The following is a 15,859-nucleotide window of genomic DNA, read 5'->3' as shown; positions in this document are numbered from 1 at the left end:
GCAATTTTGGTACAGGTTTATTTTCAAGGACATGTTCATTACGTTGCTTGTAATTAATTGCAAACATTTGCCCTGCTTAATATACATTGCAAAGTTTCTGCCTTTTATCTTCTATCGATACCACCTGTTGTTTTAAGGTTTGTTGCATCAGGTCACTGAATGTTGAGCACAAACAATTTGCTCAGGTTACAGTCACAGTGTCGCTCTGTGAGATAATGCCAGAAGGATTGGCCTGCATAATTGAGGATTATGGGAAATTCAGGCTCAAATTCTTGTTGCAATTTTCTGTTGCCACATTCTTTAAGAATTTCAAACTTCGGGAAAATGTCTCAAGTGTATTATTGATCGCCTCTTCTTGGCTTCTGAGAACCAGTAAATGTTTTTTTTTGTTTGCCATTGTTCAAATAGAGCAAAGCACAGGAATGAATTTGTAACAAGATCCCAATTGCAAAAGGTTAAAAGTCAGAAAATATATGATGCCGTTTGAATGGTTGATGGACAGAGGAATTGAGTGATAATGGGTCTTCACCAACTTCTTACCACAAAGTGAATATGCCACCACATGAATCAATTCTTCAGAAAATAGACAGTTGGCTGAAAAAGTTCAATTCAGTAACCTTAACACCTTTCCACCATTATAATTTCATCTCTGGGTTTTGACAGAGTAACAAGGAAAGGGCTGAGCTGAAAAATGAGAATGACAACATATTGGGTTGGCATTTACACCTGGAGGTTAAATGTTATTGACAGAGATCCTCCAAAGCTGCATTGGACATACATAAATTAATCAGCATGTAGTCAGGATTTCCATTCCAACACCTCTGGATATTGACTGAATAAGTGACCAGCAGGTTTTATTGATAAGATTCAATCCTTTCTAAGTTCCCACAGTACTTTTGTACTAATTCGAATTATCATAAAGAACTTCAAGGGTGAAAATTCTCTTTGAAAGATTGGAAACTGCCTATATTTCTCACTGCAATTGATAACTTATTAAAAAAGATTGTCTTTTTCAGAAACCAGTCTTAATGCCTGTATTCTTGAGATTTTTTTTGTGCAGCAGATAAACAATTACAGAAAATAAATATGCATTTAGTCCTTCACTTTCTAATAGAGGAATCATAATGGTGACTGTTATACTCATAAGTCTCCTAAAACCAGGACATCATTTGCTTGTAATTTCAATTAAAATGCCTTGCCTGGAAATTGGATCACATAGCACGGTTTCTTTTTCAGCTCGATGCATTTGAAAATCGATTCATCTCAGAGTAAATCTTGTTTCTGACCATTTCAAGGACAAAGTGCACCAGTCATGAAATTTGACAGGGCACTTCTGGTCAGAGTATACTTTTGGTCAGCATCATGTTTTCCCAGTGATGGGCATGCATGTAATACCATCAGTAGTCATATATCAGTTTCCTTGGAGTGTAGGGGTGATGCTACAGAGGTGTATAAAATCATGAGGAGCATGGATAGGGTGAATGCACTTAGTCTCTTTCCAAGTTTGGGGAATCAAGAACTAGAAGGGAGAGAGGGGAGAGAGGGGAAAGATTTAATAGGAACTTGAGGGGCAACTTTTTTTACACAGAGGGTGGTCCATACATGGAATGAGCTTCCGGAGGAAGTGGCTGAGGCAGGTACAATAACAGCTTTTAAAAGACATCTGGACAGGTACATGGACAGAAGGTTTAGAAGGATATAGGACAAATGCAGGCAAATGGGATTAGCTTGGATGGTTATCTCGGTCGGCATGGACCAATTGGACCTAAGGGCCTGTTTCTGTGCTGTCTGACTCTATAACACTGTTTTCCATAACTGCTGACATAAACTGGAGCTCATAAAAAGGCAGGTCTGCAGCCTCAAGTTGTCTATGTCATTTAAAGGGGCTCTCAACAGAGAACAGAAGCTGGCACCAAATGTCACTGGAGGCTGCTCCCAGAGAGCTGAGGCCTTGCTGAAACTATCAGATAGTGCTTTTTGTCAAGTGACCTAATTAATAAATTTAATGGGTGGCTCAGTGATCATACCATTGGCAGAATTTTTTAAATGGAACTTCAGCCTAGGAATCACAAGTGACTAAAGCATTGTTGGGGACCATATGAGAGAAGGCATAGAGGTGGATTCCTGCACAGAACCTACTCCCAAAGAGTCTTCTAACTCACAAAATCCCATCCTGACCTCTCCAAAAAGCAACATATCTGCAGTCTTGGATATTCCAAGACAGCCATCACTGAGATATGTGGGACATTATATGAGTGGGCCTCCAGTCCTATGCATGTGTCTGGATGGCTCTCATGGTGGAAGTCAATTTCATGACCACCCTCAATTTCATCACCTTAGGACCATTCCAGCGGAATTAGAGAGGTCACTCAAGACGAATTAATTGGAAATCAGTGCTTCATCTCCCAGTTACCTGCAAGGTGTGGAAACTCAAGGATACTTAAAACAATGAAATATAAATCCTAAAATTTTAAAACACCCCTGACTAGACAACTTACCTCCTTCAAGAGTTGCCGGCATATGCCCTGTGGCTGAAACCAGGCTGCAACGTTTCCCTTGAAGGTTCAATAGATATTCATGATGGATACCTATGAACAGCTCTCGTCCTGAGCCCTGATGCAGGGTTTTGATCCAAAATGTCAAGTTCCTTTCCTGCTCGACCCACTGATTTCTCAACATTGTTTGTTGCTCTAGATTCCAGCATCTGCAGTCTCTTGTGTCAGCAGCTCACGTCCTTACAGGACTGGCTTCAGCTGCAAGGGAAGCTACAGTCTGGGATGGCTGGCTGTGGGCAGAGGTAAGCCTGTTGCCTGATAGGCTGTGGTAGGAGGGAAAATGGTGACCTTGTTGTTGGGTTGTGCAGCAATTTCCTGATTTACCAATAACTTGTCCTCACAAAGTCTGGGGTTTGCAATTGTGACCCAACTGCTGCAAACTTGACTGCAGTCCAATCATCTCAGTCTTCAGACCCTTTGTGGAAGCAGTTGACAGATTCTGACTTTCACATGTTTGATCCCTGCTTTCTTCAGTCTTCTCCTGCCCAACCTGAGCATGGAGAATGTCTGAAGTTAGTGGGCCATTTCTCTGCTCTTGGAGAGGACATGCGAGATCACAAGTGACATGTGTCCGTTCCTGTAGGAAACCAATCTGCTCACATGCAATACCCCTCTGGTCCTGGAGAACAGCTAGCTGCTCGTGCGTAGCATCTCTCTCTCCAGTGAGGATAGCAATCTGCTCACAGGTATCTACTCAATAAGGACAACAAGTTGTTCCCAAAAATATGGCAACCTGCATCTTGATGCAAGAGATTAAGAGGTATATTTAGATCTGATTAAGACACCTTAGAATCTCTATGGAGAAAGTAAAACTTCAAGTGGTATCCATCTGAGCTGCCATGTGAGGCAATTCTTGACTACCACTTACGGAGAAGCTGTCTGACTCCGTGCACCTCTTTTGCACTTTTTGCCCTCTCCTGAATTTGGTCAGGCAGGCCTGACAATATGCCAGTTCTTTCAGCGTCTATCCACAGTGCTTCCCAATCCACAAAGCCTCCTGATCCCCAGTGTCTCCCAATTGCAGTCCACACATCTGTGTCCTCCAAGGCAGTATAGACCTGCCTATAGTGAGTCTTTGCACCTGATACCACAGACATGCCCTGCAGCTAACCCCCACACCAGATTTCCTGTGCCTCTTGCTTCAGTACAGCCACTGATGGCAGGTGTCTCCCTTTTGCCCCATGCCTCTTCAACTATCTTGTTCATTTCTCCTAGTGCCAATATCTAAGGTGGGCTAATGTGGTGTCAGGTGCAAAGATTCACTATAGTCAGCATCCACTCTTTCCTTCCATCCTTGTACTGCTCAGTCACTCCTCCTCTTCCCTCTGAGATGCCTGTGGTTGTGGCAGGATGGTTTTGGGTGAGTGCTGTGCGATAGACAGGTGGATTCAGGAGATTTCTCCACATACATCATAAAGATCAAATACAAAAGATGCATGTGTGAACTGCTATCAGGCCACCTTTATGCGAACAGAGTAGCAAGATTCAAAAAATTTGATCAATTGCGCAGGGACAGATTTATGAGCAGGATACATATTTGGTATTGGTATTGGTTTATTATTGTCACCTGTACCAAGGTACAGTGAAACACTTGCCTTGCATACCATTCATCCAGATCAATTCATTACACAGTGTATTAAGGTAGTACAGGGCAAAAACAATAATAGAATACAGAGTAAAGTATCACAGCTACAGAGAAGTGCAGGCAGATAGACAACAAGGTGCAAGGTCAAACAAGGTAGATTGTGAGGTCAAGAGTCCATCTCATCGTATAAGGGAACTGTTCAATAGTCTTATCACTGTGGGATAGAAGCTGTCCTTGAGCCTGGTGGTATGTGCTCTCAGGTTCCTGTATTTTCTGCCTGATGGTATTGGCATTGGTTTATTATTGTCACTTGTACCAAGGTAAAGTGAAAAACTTGTCTTACATTCCGCTCGTACAGGTCAATTCATTACACCGTGCAGTTACACTGAGTTAGTACAGAGTGCATTGAGGTAGTACAGGTAAAAACAATAACAGTACAAAGTGTCACAGCTACAGAGAAAGTGCAGTGCAATAAGGTGCAAGGTCACAACAAGGTAGATCGTGAGGTCAGAGTCCATCTCATCGTATAAGGGAAGTGTTCAATAGTCTTATCACAGTGGGGTAGAAGCTGTCCTTAAGTCTGGTGGTATGTGCCCTCAGGCTCCTGTATCTTCTACCTGATGGAAGAGGAGAGAAGAGAGAATGTCCCAGGTGGGTGGGGTCTTTGATTATGCTGGCTGCTTCACCAAGGCAGTGAGAGATAAAGACAGAGTCCAAGGAAGGTAGACTGGTGTCCGTGACGTGCTGGGCTGTGTCCACAACTCTCTGAGTTTCTTGAGGTCCTGGACAGAGCAGTTGCTGTACCAAGCCATGATGCATCCAGATAGGATGCTTTCTATGGTGCATTGATAAAAGTTGGTGAGTGTCAAACCGAATTTCTTTAGCCTCCTGAGGAAGTAGAGGCGCTGGTGAGCTTTCTTGGTCGTGGCATCAACGTGATTTGACCAGGACAGGCTATTGGTGATGTCCACTCCTTGGAACTTGAAGCTCTTGACCTCAGCACCGTTGATGTAGACACATGCATGTACACTGCCCCCTTTCCTGAAGTCAATGACCAGCTCTTTTGTTTTGTTGACATTTGAGGGAAAGGTTGTTATCATGATGTCATTCCACTAAGCTCTCTATCTCCTTCCTATACTCTGACTCATCACTGTTTAAGAAACAGCCGACAACAGTAGTATCATCTGCAAACTTGTAGATGGAGTTAGAGCAGAATCTGGCCACACAGTCACGAGTGTATAGGGAGTAGAGTGTATAGGGAGTATAGGCTGAGCCTTGTGGGGCATCAGCGCTGAGAATAATCAGCGCTGGTATTGCTGCCTATCCTCACTGATTGCGGTCTGTTGGTTAGAAAGTCAAGGATCCAGCTACAGAGGGGGGTGTTGAGTCCTAGGTCTTGGAATTTGGTGACAAGTTTGCTTGGGCTTATAGTATTGAAGGCAGAGCTGTAGTCAATAAACAGTAGTCTAAAGTAGGTGTCTTTACTGTCCAGATGCTCCAGAGCTGACTGTCGGGCCAGGAAGATGGCATCCGCTGTAGACCTGTTTCAGTGATAGGTGAATTGCAGTGGGTCGAGGTTGTCTGGGAGGCTGGAGTTAATGCATGCCATGACCAGCCTCTCAAAGCACTTCATGATGGTGGATGTCAGAGCCACTGGTCAGTAGTCATTGAGGCATGTTACCTTGCTTTTCTTTGGTACTGGGATGATAGTGGGCTTCTTAAAACAGGTGGGAACCTGAGATTGAAGCAGGGAGAAGTTAAATATGTCTGCAAATGCTTCTGCCAGCTGTGGGAGAGGAGAGAAGAGAGAATGACCTGGGTGGGTGGGGTCTTTGATTTGAGCAGATATGTTGCAGTTGTACCCTCCAACCTGATGAGGTGTTGCACATGATAGGCCCTTCTTATTCTGATGGCCTCCCTCTAGTAACTTCCAACCTTTGATGGAAATGAGGAGATAAAGCATTAAGTCTATGTCGTTATGTATTGTACTATATTTACAGGCTTAATCAATGTGTGTAAGTTGCTGTGGAGTCGGGATGTGTGTATGGATCTGTGCGAAGAAAGGGCATGTGTGTGTGTTTCATTAATGTGTATTATCTTCAAAGACATATAGATTTTAGATAATAAAAGAAAGAATATGCAGTTAGTGCAGGAAAGTGGCAAGGAGTAAAAGATCTTACTGAATAGTGGAACAGACACAAGAGCTGAATGGCCCACTTCTGCTTCCATTGCTTATTTCCTTATGTTCTTAATATTTAGATGTGTTGTGGCACTGAACCTGATATATCTTGGGAGGTCATGATATTTTTTCAGTGTGGGTAACTCCTGAAAGTCTCTTCCCCTCCCCTTTTTTCTACCTACCATGGCAGCATTATGCATGTGCCTTTAAGGGCTAAAGCCCTGCTGTTGAAAATGAAAACAACTGATGCAAGTGCCACAGCTGAATGAAATTCAGAGAGCAGCTGTGGGGATCTATTCTCATTGCCTTATAAGGGAGTGTTTGGCACTTCACAGTGATTGAGAGTGACCTTTTCAGAGGGACTCAATTTGATGTGGGAATACCATGCAATGATGTTTCAGTCTCCAAAAATGGAATAAATCAATTTCTGGGCACCTACTCTTAAACACATCAAGATCAGTTAAGGCTGATCTTTTACATCAGTATGCTTAATGTTTTATTAAGCAAATTATTTAGGAAAACATTATAACCATCTTTCAACAAGTTTGTTTTGGGACATTACTGACAACTCTATAATGATTCAGAGAATTGAGCTGGCCATGTATCACTTCCCTCATTGTGAGTGACTTCACTGCCAAGATCTCGCTAATGTGCAGTAGTTGCTCCTTCACGAGCTCTTTCAGTTAGAGCACTGAAGTGGGATCATCACATGAGTGGCCAGAATATTTGACAGCTGCACATTGCTGTTTATCCTGCCTATCAATGCATGCATGCAAAATATATTATGCTCATTACCAAGTTAGTGCAGAAGTCATAGAGCTTGGCTCATAAATTTTGCAAAGGTTGTCAGTGATTTTGAAAATTTTCAACTCGTAGTGAACTACTCAGCACATCAGAAACATTTGTCATGAGTCTGTGATGTGAAATGGAAAATGCAGCCCCTATCACATTATGTACTACGTCAAAGATTTGTGCAATGGAATTTTAAGCTGCATCCCGTTAGTCTATTTAATTCTTTATCAATCAGAGCTGCTCAGTTTAGATTTCCCAAGCTAAATCAAATGTTATTTATATCCTGTGCTTGTAATTTTTATAGGAACACTTCTAGTTAATACTTTGCTGGAAATTTCCTTGAAATTTGAGGTGCCCAAGCATGCTTTATGTCATTGACCATCCATAAAACTAGTTAGAGTTCTTTCTTTAATCAATCCTGATTGTATAACTTCTTATGTGACAGTATAGATCAGGTATTTCCTCGAAAGGATAGAAGTAGAACTATATGGCAAGTTATTCCAGAGTATCCCTGAGCACCTCTTCACAAGCTGGCACTGCAGTAGTAGACAACTGAAAAGTTGCTGAAAGAGAAACAAATGATTGTTGAATATACACAGCAAACTCCAAGTATCTGTGAAAGTGTGCACCCGTAATCATTACTGAAAATCAAAAGTTAAACAGGCAATTGGAGGGTAGAAAACTATAGTGAAAAAGGGATTAACAGAAGAACATAGGGATAGTGGTAAGGATATTGCTTCTGAAATTCAATCAGATCATGGTTGATCCATGATGCAATTCAATACATCTACCTTTGACCCATATCCTTAAATAGTTTGCTCAACAAAAATCTATTATTGCCACATATAGAAAATTCTCAACATTTTTGTGTGTAGAAGTCTTACCAAACTTCACTCAAGGTGTAACATTTAGACAATGCCCCAAGTCCTAGATTATCATAAAGTGGAAATAGTTTCTCTCTATGCACCTTGATGTTCCCTTATTTTATCTTATAGAGGCACAGAGCCATAGAGCAATACAGTACAGATACAGGCCCTTCGGCACAACGAGTCCATGCCAACCACGGTGCCCACCCAGTTATTCCCAATTTCCTGTGTTCAGGCCATATCCCTCTAAGCCCCACCCCTCCATGTACCTATCCAAGTGTTTCTTAAATGATACTATTGTACCTGCCTCAACCACTTCCTCTGGCAGCTTGTACCATATACTCACAACCTCTGTGTGGAAGGGTTGCCCCTCATGTCCCTTTTAAATCTTTCCCCTCTCACATTTGTCATGAGTCTGTGATGTGAAATGGAAAATGCAGTCCCCATCACATTGGGTACTACGTCAAAGATTTGTGGAATGGAATTTTAAGCTCCACCCTGTTAGTCTATTTAATTCTTTATCAATCAGAGCTGCTCAGTTTAGATTTCCCAAGCTAAATCAAACGTTATTTATATCCTGTGCTTGTCTAAGCCCTTTGTTTTGGACCCCTTATCTTAGGGAAAAGACTTGAAAACTTTAATCAAATCACAACTTAACTTTCTAAAGCCTAGTTTCTCCAATATCTCCTTGTAATATGACCAGGAATCCATGTATCATTCTGCAAAATCTGCACCACAATTCCTCCAAGGTCACTATATACTTCCTAAGTTGTGGAAGCCAGAATTGCAGTCAGTAATCCAGAGAGTCCAGCTCGGGTGTTATATAGCTGTAAAAGGCTAATTCTCTACACAGAGAGAATTAGTAGATTACGGAGATGGTATAAGAGGATGAATGAACTACCAGTCTTGCAATCAAAAGGTTGGCTGCCTCAGATCCCATGGTCTGTGGCCAGCTGATCAAAGAACTTTGTTACATTCATAACCCTCCTCACATCCCAGTTCCCCTCATCCCATAATGTCTTGTGCCTTATAACAAACAGTTGATTTAAATCTGCTTCTTACCTGTCCCTTCGCATGACTTTGTGTAATTTTCATTTCTGATGCCATCTGCTGATAGTCAGGGGAAGAAGTGGACAATACACAACTCTATCTGACAAAAGCTTCCACCAGCTCAGAAGACAAGAACATAAGAGGGTAGAATTAGAGGCTGGATCTTGCAAAGGTAAACCATCTAGAGCCAGAGCTGGTCACAGTCACTATTCATGGCTATGTGCAAACTCCTCCAGTGAATGTGTGCAGCCATTCACTAGTTTAAATGCAGACACTTAGAAAGACTACACAGAAGTAGCAGGGCAGGCAAGGACATGCAAATAAATGTACAAGTGAGTGTATGATTTTATGATTTTGATCTTGATTGGATGCATACATATTTTTGGAATGCTAATCTGCTTGGTTCTGACTTTAATGATTTTTGGAGGAGGAGACACATAAATAAGCAGTAGTAGTGAGATAGTAACATGAGAACTGTGTTGCTATAAGGAATAGGTTTTCCCTTTGGTGATTGTCATGTGGGTGCCAGGCATTGCTTGAAGGTCAACACTGCTGTTCTCGAAATGCCATTGAGTTGATAAAGTGTTAATTTGCTTGTGCTGTTGTAAGGTTTGGTGTGGGTGGATTGAACTAATCTGGCAAGGGAGTGGGCGTTGAAAATGGAAGAAAACCCACAAATGATTGGGAGAGATGGAAAACACTGGAACTGCAAATATCATGGTTTTAGATAGAACCAGACCAAAGGAGAGAAAAAGATGCGTTGATGGTTAATGTAAGTAACTGCATGAAACATATTAAAGGATAGAGTGCTGAAGGCACAATTAGCCACATGGGATTATAACATTGTGGCAAATGGAGGTTCAGTGCCAAATATTCCTGTATGTAAGCCATCCAGGAAAGGTAGAGAAGGGATGAAAAGAAGGGGTGGAGGGTGGGGTGGAGGTGGTTGTGGGGATGCAGGATCGTTGTTGGTAACAGTAGCAAAATTGATTAAGAAGAATATTGCAGTTCAGGCAGTCCCCAGGTTATGTGAGAGTTTTGTTCCTGAGAGCTGTCCACAAGCTGATTTCTCTGTAGGTCAGAAACATCCATTTTCTCTAGCTATCCATACCGTAGCACTCTATATACACTTTTTTTTAACATTACAGCACAGTACAGGCCCTTCGGCCCACAATGTTGTGCCTACATTTTATCCTGCTCTAAGATCAAGCTAACCCTTCCCTCCCACATAGTCCCCCATTTTTCTATCCTTCATGTGTCTATCTAAGAGTGTCTTAAATGTCCCTAACGTATCTGCCTCACAACCTCTGCTGGCAGTGCGTTCCACACACCCACCACTCTCTGTGTAAAAAAAACTTACCACTGACATCCCCCTTATATCTTCCTCTAATCACTTTAAAATTATGTCTCCTCATGTTAGCCATTGTCGTCCTGGGAAAAAGTCTCTGACTGTCCACTTGATCTATGCCTCCTATCATCTTGTACATCTCTATCAAGTCACCTCTCATCTTCCTTCTCTCCAAAGAGAAAAGACTTACTCACTCAACCTATCCTCATAAGACATGCTCTCTAATCCAGGCAACATCGTGGTAAATCTTCTCTGCACCCTCTCTAAAGCTTCCGCATCCTTCCTATAATGAGGTGAGCAGATGGAACACAATACTCCAAGTGTGTCTAAACAGAGTTCAATAGAGCTGCAACATCACCTCGTGGCTCTTGACCTCAACACCCCTACTAATGAAGGCCAATACACCATATGCCTTCTTAACAACCCTATCGACCTGTGCAGCAACATTGAGAGATCTATGGACGTGGACCCCAAGATCCCTTTATTCCTCCACAGTGCTGAGTCCTGCCACTAACCTTGCATTCTGCCTTCAAATTTGATCTCCCGAAGTGTATCACTTCACACTTATCTGGGTTGAACTCCATCTGCCACTTTTCAGCCCAGGTCTGCATTCTATCAATATCCTGTTGTAATCTACAGCAACCTTCTACACTATCCACAACACCACCAACCTTTGTATCATCAGCAAACTTACTAACCCACCCTTCCACATCCTTATCCAAGTCATTTATAAAAGTCACAAAGAGCAGGGGTCCCAGAACAGATCCCTGCAGAACACCACTGGTCACCAACCTCCAGGCAGAATACACTCCATCTACCACCACCCTCTGTCTTCTATGAGTGAGCCAATTCTGAATCCACACAGCCAGGTTTCCCTGGATCCCATGCCTGACTTTCTAACGAGCCTTCCATGAAGAACCTTATCAAACTCCTTACTAAAATCCATGTACACCACATCCCCTGCTCTACCTTCATCAATGTGTTTTGTCACATCCACAAAGAATTCAATCAGGCTTGTGAAGCACAACCTGCCCCTCACAAAGCCATGCTGACTGTTCCTAATCAGCCTATGCTTCTCTAAATGCCCATCAATCCTGTCTCTAAGAAACTTCTCCAGTAATTTGCCCACCACTGAAGTAGGACTCACTGGTCTGTAATGTCGAGGGTAATGTCACTGGTCTGTAATCCCCATCATTATCCCTACTTCCTTTAGTAAACAAAGAAACAACATTTGCCACCCTCCAATCATCTGGCACTACTCCTGTAGCCAGTGAGGATGCAAAGATCGTCGCCAAAGGTGCAGCAATTTCTTCCCTTGCTTCCCATCATCACCTTGGATATTTCCTGTCCGGCCCTGGTGACTTATCTATCCTAATGTTTTTTCAAAAGTTCCAACACATCCTCTTTCCTCACGTCAACATACTCTAGCGTATCAGCCTGTTGTGCACCATCCTCACAAATGTCAATGTCCCTCTCTCTGGTGAATACTGAAGCAAAGTATTCATTAAGGACCTCCCCTACCTCTTCTAACTCTAGGCACATGTTTCCTCTTTCATCCCTGATCGGTCCTACCCTCACTCTAGTCATCCTCCTATTCTTCACATACGTGTAGAATGCCTTGGGGTTCTACTCACTAAGGACTTCTTATACCCCCTTCTAGCTCTCCTAAGTCCATTCTTAAGCTCCTTCTTGGCTACCTCGTAACTCTCCAGAGCCCTGTCTGATCCATGCTTTCTAAACCTTAGGTAAGCTTCTTTCTTCCTCTTGACAAGATATTCTACACCTCTTGTCAACCACAGTTCCTTTACTCTACTAACCTTACCCTGCCTCAGTTGGACAAACTTGCTACAAATCTTTCATTTCATTGAATAATCACCCTAACACTACTCATAATTAAACTAATGGAATATATACTGCCTCCAGGCATTAATGAGTAGCATGAAACATTTCATTATTACTACATGGAAAAATGCCTTAAAAATGTACAGGTCCTCCCTAGGTTATCAACCCCCAACTTATGGACACCCTGTACATCCAAGTGAGCATTTTGGAGACCAGCGGGATGGATGGGGATGGATTTGCCGGCACTGTGGGGCTCCAGGTAACTTGTGCCAAGTGGGAACAGGGCATTTCCGCATGCCTCCTCTCCCAGTCCCACCCACACACCACACCCCCCTTCCCGTGCCTGCTCGGTCTCCCATCACAGCTGTTTCTGTGATCCTCTCCCACACACTGTTTTTGTTCATTTCCAACTTATGAACAGTTCGGGTTACGAACAGTTGTCAGGAACAGAGCCCTGTCATAACCTGGGGACTGCCTATGGGGGAGAATTTGTGTAAAGTCATATTTCTGTAAGTCAGGTCACTCATAACCTGAGGATTCTCTCGAATTTCTACAGATGCGCTATAGTAAGTATCCGGATGGGTTGCATCTCAGCCTGCTATGTCAACTGCTCTGCTCTGGACGACAGAACCTGCAGAGAATGGTAAACACTGCCCAGTCCATCACATGCTTGTCACCTTCTTCCATCCAATCCATTGTCACAGTGCGTTGCTTCAAGAAGGCTAACTGTATCGTCAAGACCATTCCCTTTTTTCTCTTCTACCTTCTGGAAGAAGATACAGGAGCTCGAATGTCCAGACAACCAGACTCAAGAACAGCTTTTTCCCCACTGCTAACAGACTTCTGAACCAATCACCTCTTTCACATCCCCCTCCCAGTGGTGCAGCTACATTCTCGGTCTCTTAATTCTACCTCTCTTGGTTATTCCATTATTGCCACTTTAGTACTTCCTTTTGCACTACTTCAGATTGCACTAAAATCTTTGCACCATTCTGTTGTTTTGCACTGGTCTCTGTTACCATGTATGCTGTTTACTCTGTGAGCTTCACGCAAGCAAGGAATTTCATTGCATCCTGGTGCATATGACAATAAACTAACCTGAATCTGAATCTGACCCCTGTGCTGTCCTGGGACAGTCAAGGTCATATGGCTAGAGTTAAGAAACAATGGAGGTGTGATTATACTGCAGGGAGTATTCTGTACGTTGTCATATAATGGGAAAAATGTATAAATTACAAAAAATGGGAAAAAGCCATATGATTAGTGATTTCAACAATATCTACAGGGATATTAATAATAATAAAGGGGAAAAGGAAGAAGAATTTTTGGAATCTATTCAGGAGAACTTTCACATCCTGCTTATACTTAGTTCTGGGGAATGAAGCTGGCCGAGTGGTCAGTGAGGGGACCTTTAAAATCAAAAAGCAAAGTAGCATAAGGTCTAGAATAGTGATGGAAAAGGATATAGATATCTTTAAGGTAAAAATAATCAGTTGGACAGAGGCCAGATTCATTGTTATTAAGACATATCTGGATGAGGAGGTTGCCTAGAGGAGAAAAAGTTAATGAGTCAGTTGACAGACCAGGGAAGTAGATGCATGTGAGGGGTATACACAACTAAATTGCTCCTGTTTTAATGCAAAGAGTCCAGCTGGTGAGGTATATGAACACAAGGCTTTATTTAACATGTGGGACTACAATACTACATCACTGATATATGGTTGAAAGATGGACAGGACTAGTAACTCAATATCCTGGGGCACAGAATTTTTAGGCGAGACAGAGGGGGATGTAAAAGAGGACGTAGCATTGCACATGGAATGTATTACTTCAGTATTGAGCAAACTCCTCAAATGAGCCCGTATGGGTTTGAGATTAGAAATAAAAAGGGTGCCATCACTTTGCTGGGCACAAAGAGGGGAAAAGTTTAAAGGAAATCCGAGGGACAAATTGGTGGTGGGTATGTGAAATAAGATGCCTGAGGAAGTTGGAGAGCCAAGTACAATTACAATATTTAAAAGATATTTAGACAGGTACATAGATAGGAAAGATTCAGAGGGATATGGGCCAAACACAGGCGAATGGGACAAGCTCAGGTAGGCACCTTTGTTGGCATGAATGGGTTGCCTGAAGGGCCTTTTTGCATGCTGTATAACTCTATGACTCTTTAGATTTAGGGTATGGGGTATGAGATTTAACGGGCATCTGAAGGAGAACTTTTCCACCCAGAGAGTAATGAGCAATAGGAATGACTGCCAGAGAGAGTGGTGGAGGCAGAGGCACTGACAGCATTTAAAAAGGTTCTAGTCAAGCACGTAAGTACATAGAAGGCTACAGCCCAAGTGCTGGAAGACGGGATTAATACAGATGGATGTCCATTGGTCAGCATGGACCTGGTGCGTTGAATGGCCTGCTTCCATGCTGTATGACACTATGACACTATGACACGACTCTGAGTAAATTGAAATCAAAAACTGGATGGCAAAACTGTGCCTTGTACATAGCAATCCTTGGCGTGCAGTTATCTTCAGAATGCAAGCTTTGGTAAGTGGTGAGTGTTTTGTTATTCTTATCTTCCAATTTATCTTATATTTGGTATCAAATTTAGTCATTTTTAAAGGGATATCTTGTGTATTTAGGACTTTCAGTGTCAGCTAAAGTACACAGGGCACCTTGAGAGGGCCCCCATTGTAATTATAATTGCTACAATGGGAAGCTGAAATCAGATGAGTTCAGCTGACATGCCTAGTGCTGGTTAATGTTTGATAAGGAAGGCTCAGAAACCACAGTGGTCTTCAGGTTGTGGGGAGCTGTGGCTGTGGGAGAATCTCAACACTGGATTTTGGTGTGATATTGGGTGCAAGTTGGCTAGGTGGGTGCTGAGTCTTTTCAGACACTCCTATAGTTTATAAATGATTGGTGAGGGTGAAGTATGGCAGGACAGCTCAGCTGAGTCAAATGCACACTCTGCACCATGTGGGACATCTAGGATGTTTCCAGGGTTCCAGACAGTCACATGCACAACAGCTTGAGTTGTGTCTTGCAGCTGGATTCACTGTGGTGCATCATTGAGGCTAAGAGTGTTTTGGATGGTCCACTTCAGAAGGTGGTGAGACTGTGTGTTAAGCTTGAGCAAGCAGAGAGAGCATGGGTGACCTTCAGACAAATTGGAAGGAGCAGAAAGTAGTGCCGGAGTCATGAGCCAATCTCTATCATTCTCCTTTTAGAAACTGTTGGGGATGATGGCTCCTTGGAAATTGCACTACAAGTAACTATACTACACAGGAGAGGAAGGATAATGAGAAAGGAATAATAAGACACAGATCGGTATTTCCATGGTTGTAGAAGTGACTGCAGAATATACGTTGTCTCCCTGGTACCAGGATTAAGGATGTCGCTGAATGGCTGAAAACACCTTGAAGGGGAAGAGTAAACAGTCAGATACTATGGCCCAAACTAGTACCAATGACTTTGGGTAGAGGAAGGGTTGAGGTTCTGCATTCAGAGTTTAGGAAGCAAAGAGTTTAGGAATGCCCTAGGATCATGAAAGATTTTGTGTAGGTGCAAGGCTTTCTTTTATTTTCTTCTTATTATGTGATAATCAAGAAATATAGGATAGTAAACTCTGGATTACTGTTTGGG

Source organism: Pristis pectinata, chromosome 11 (genome assembly GCF_009764475.1).
Source record: "Pristis pectinata isolate sPriPec2 chromosome 11, sPriPec2.1.pri, whole genome shotgun sequence".
Taxonomy (NCBI): domain Eukaryota; kingdom Metazoa; phylum Chordata; class Chondrichthyes; order Rhinopristiformes; family Pristidae; genus Pristis; species Pristis pectinata.
Note: the sequence above shows the minus strand (reverse complement) of the source record.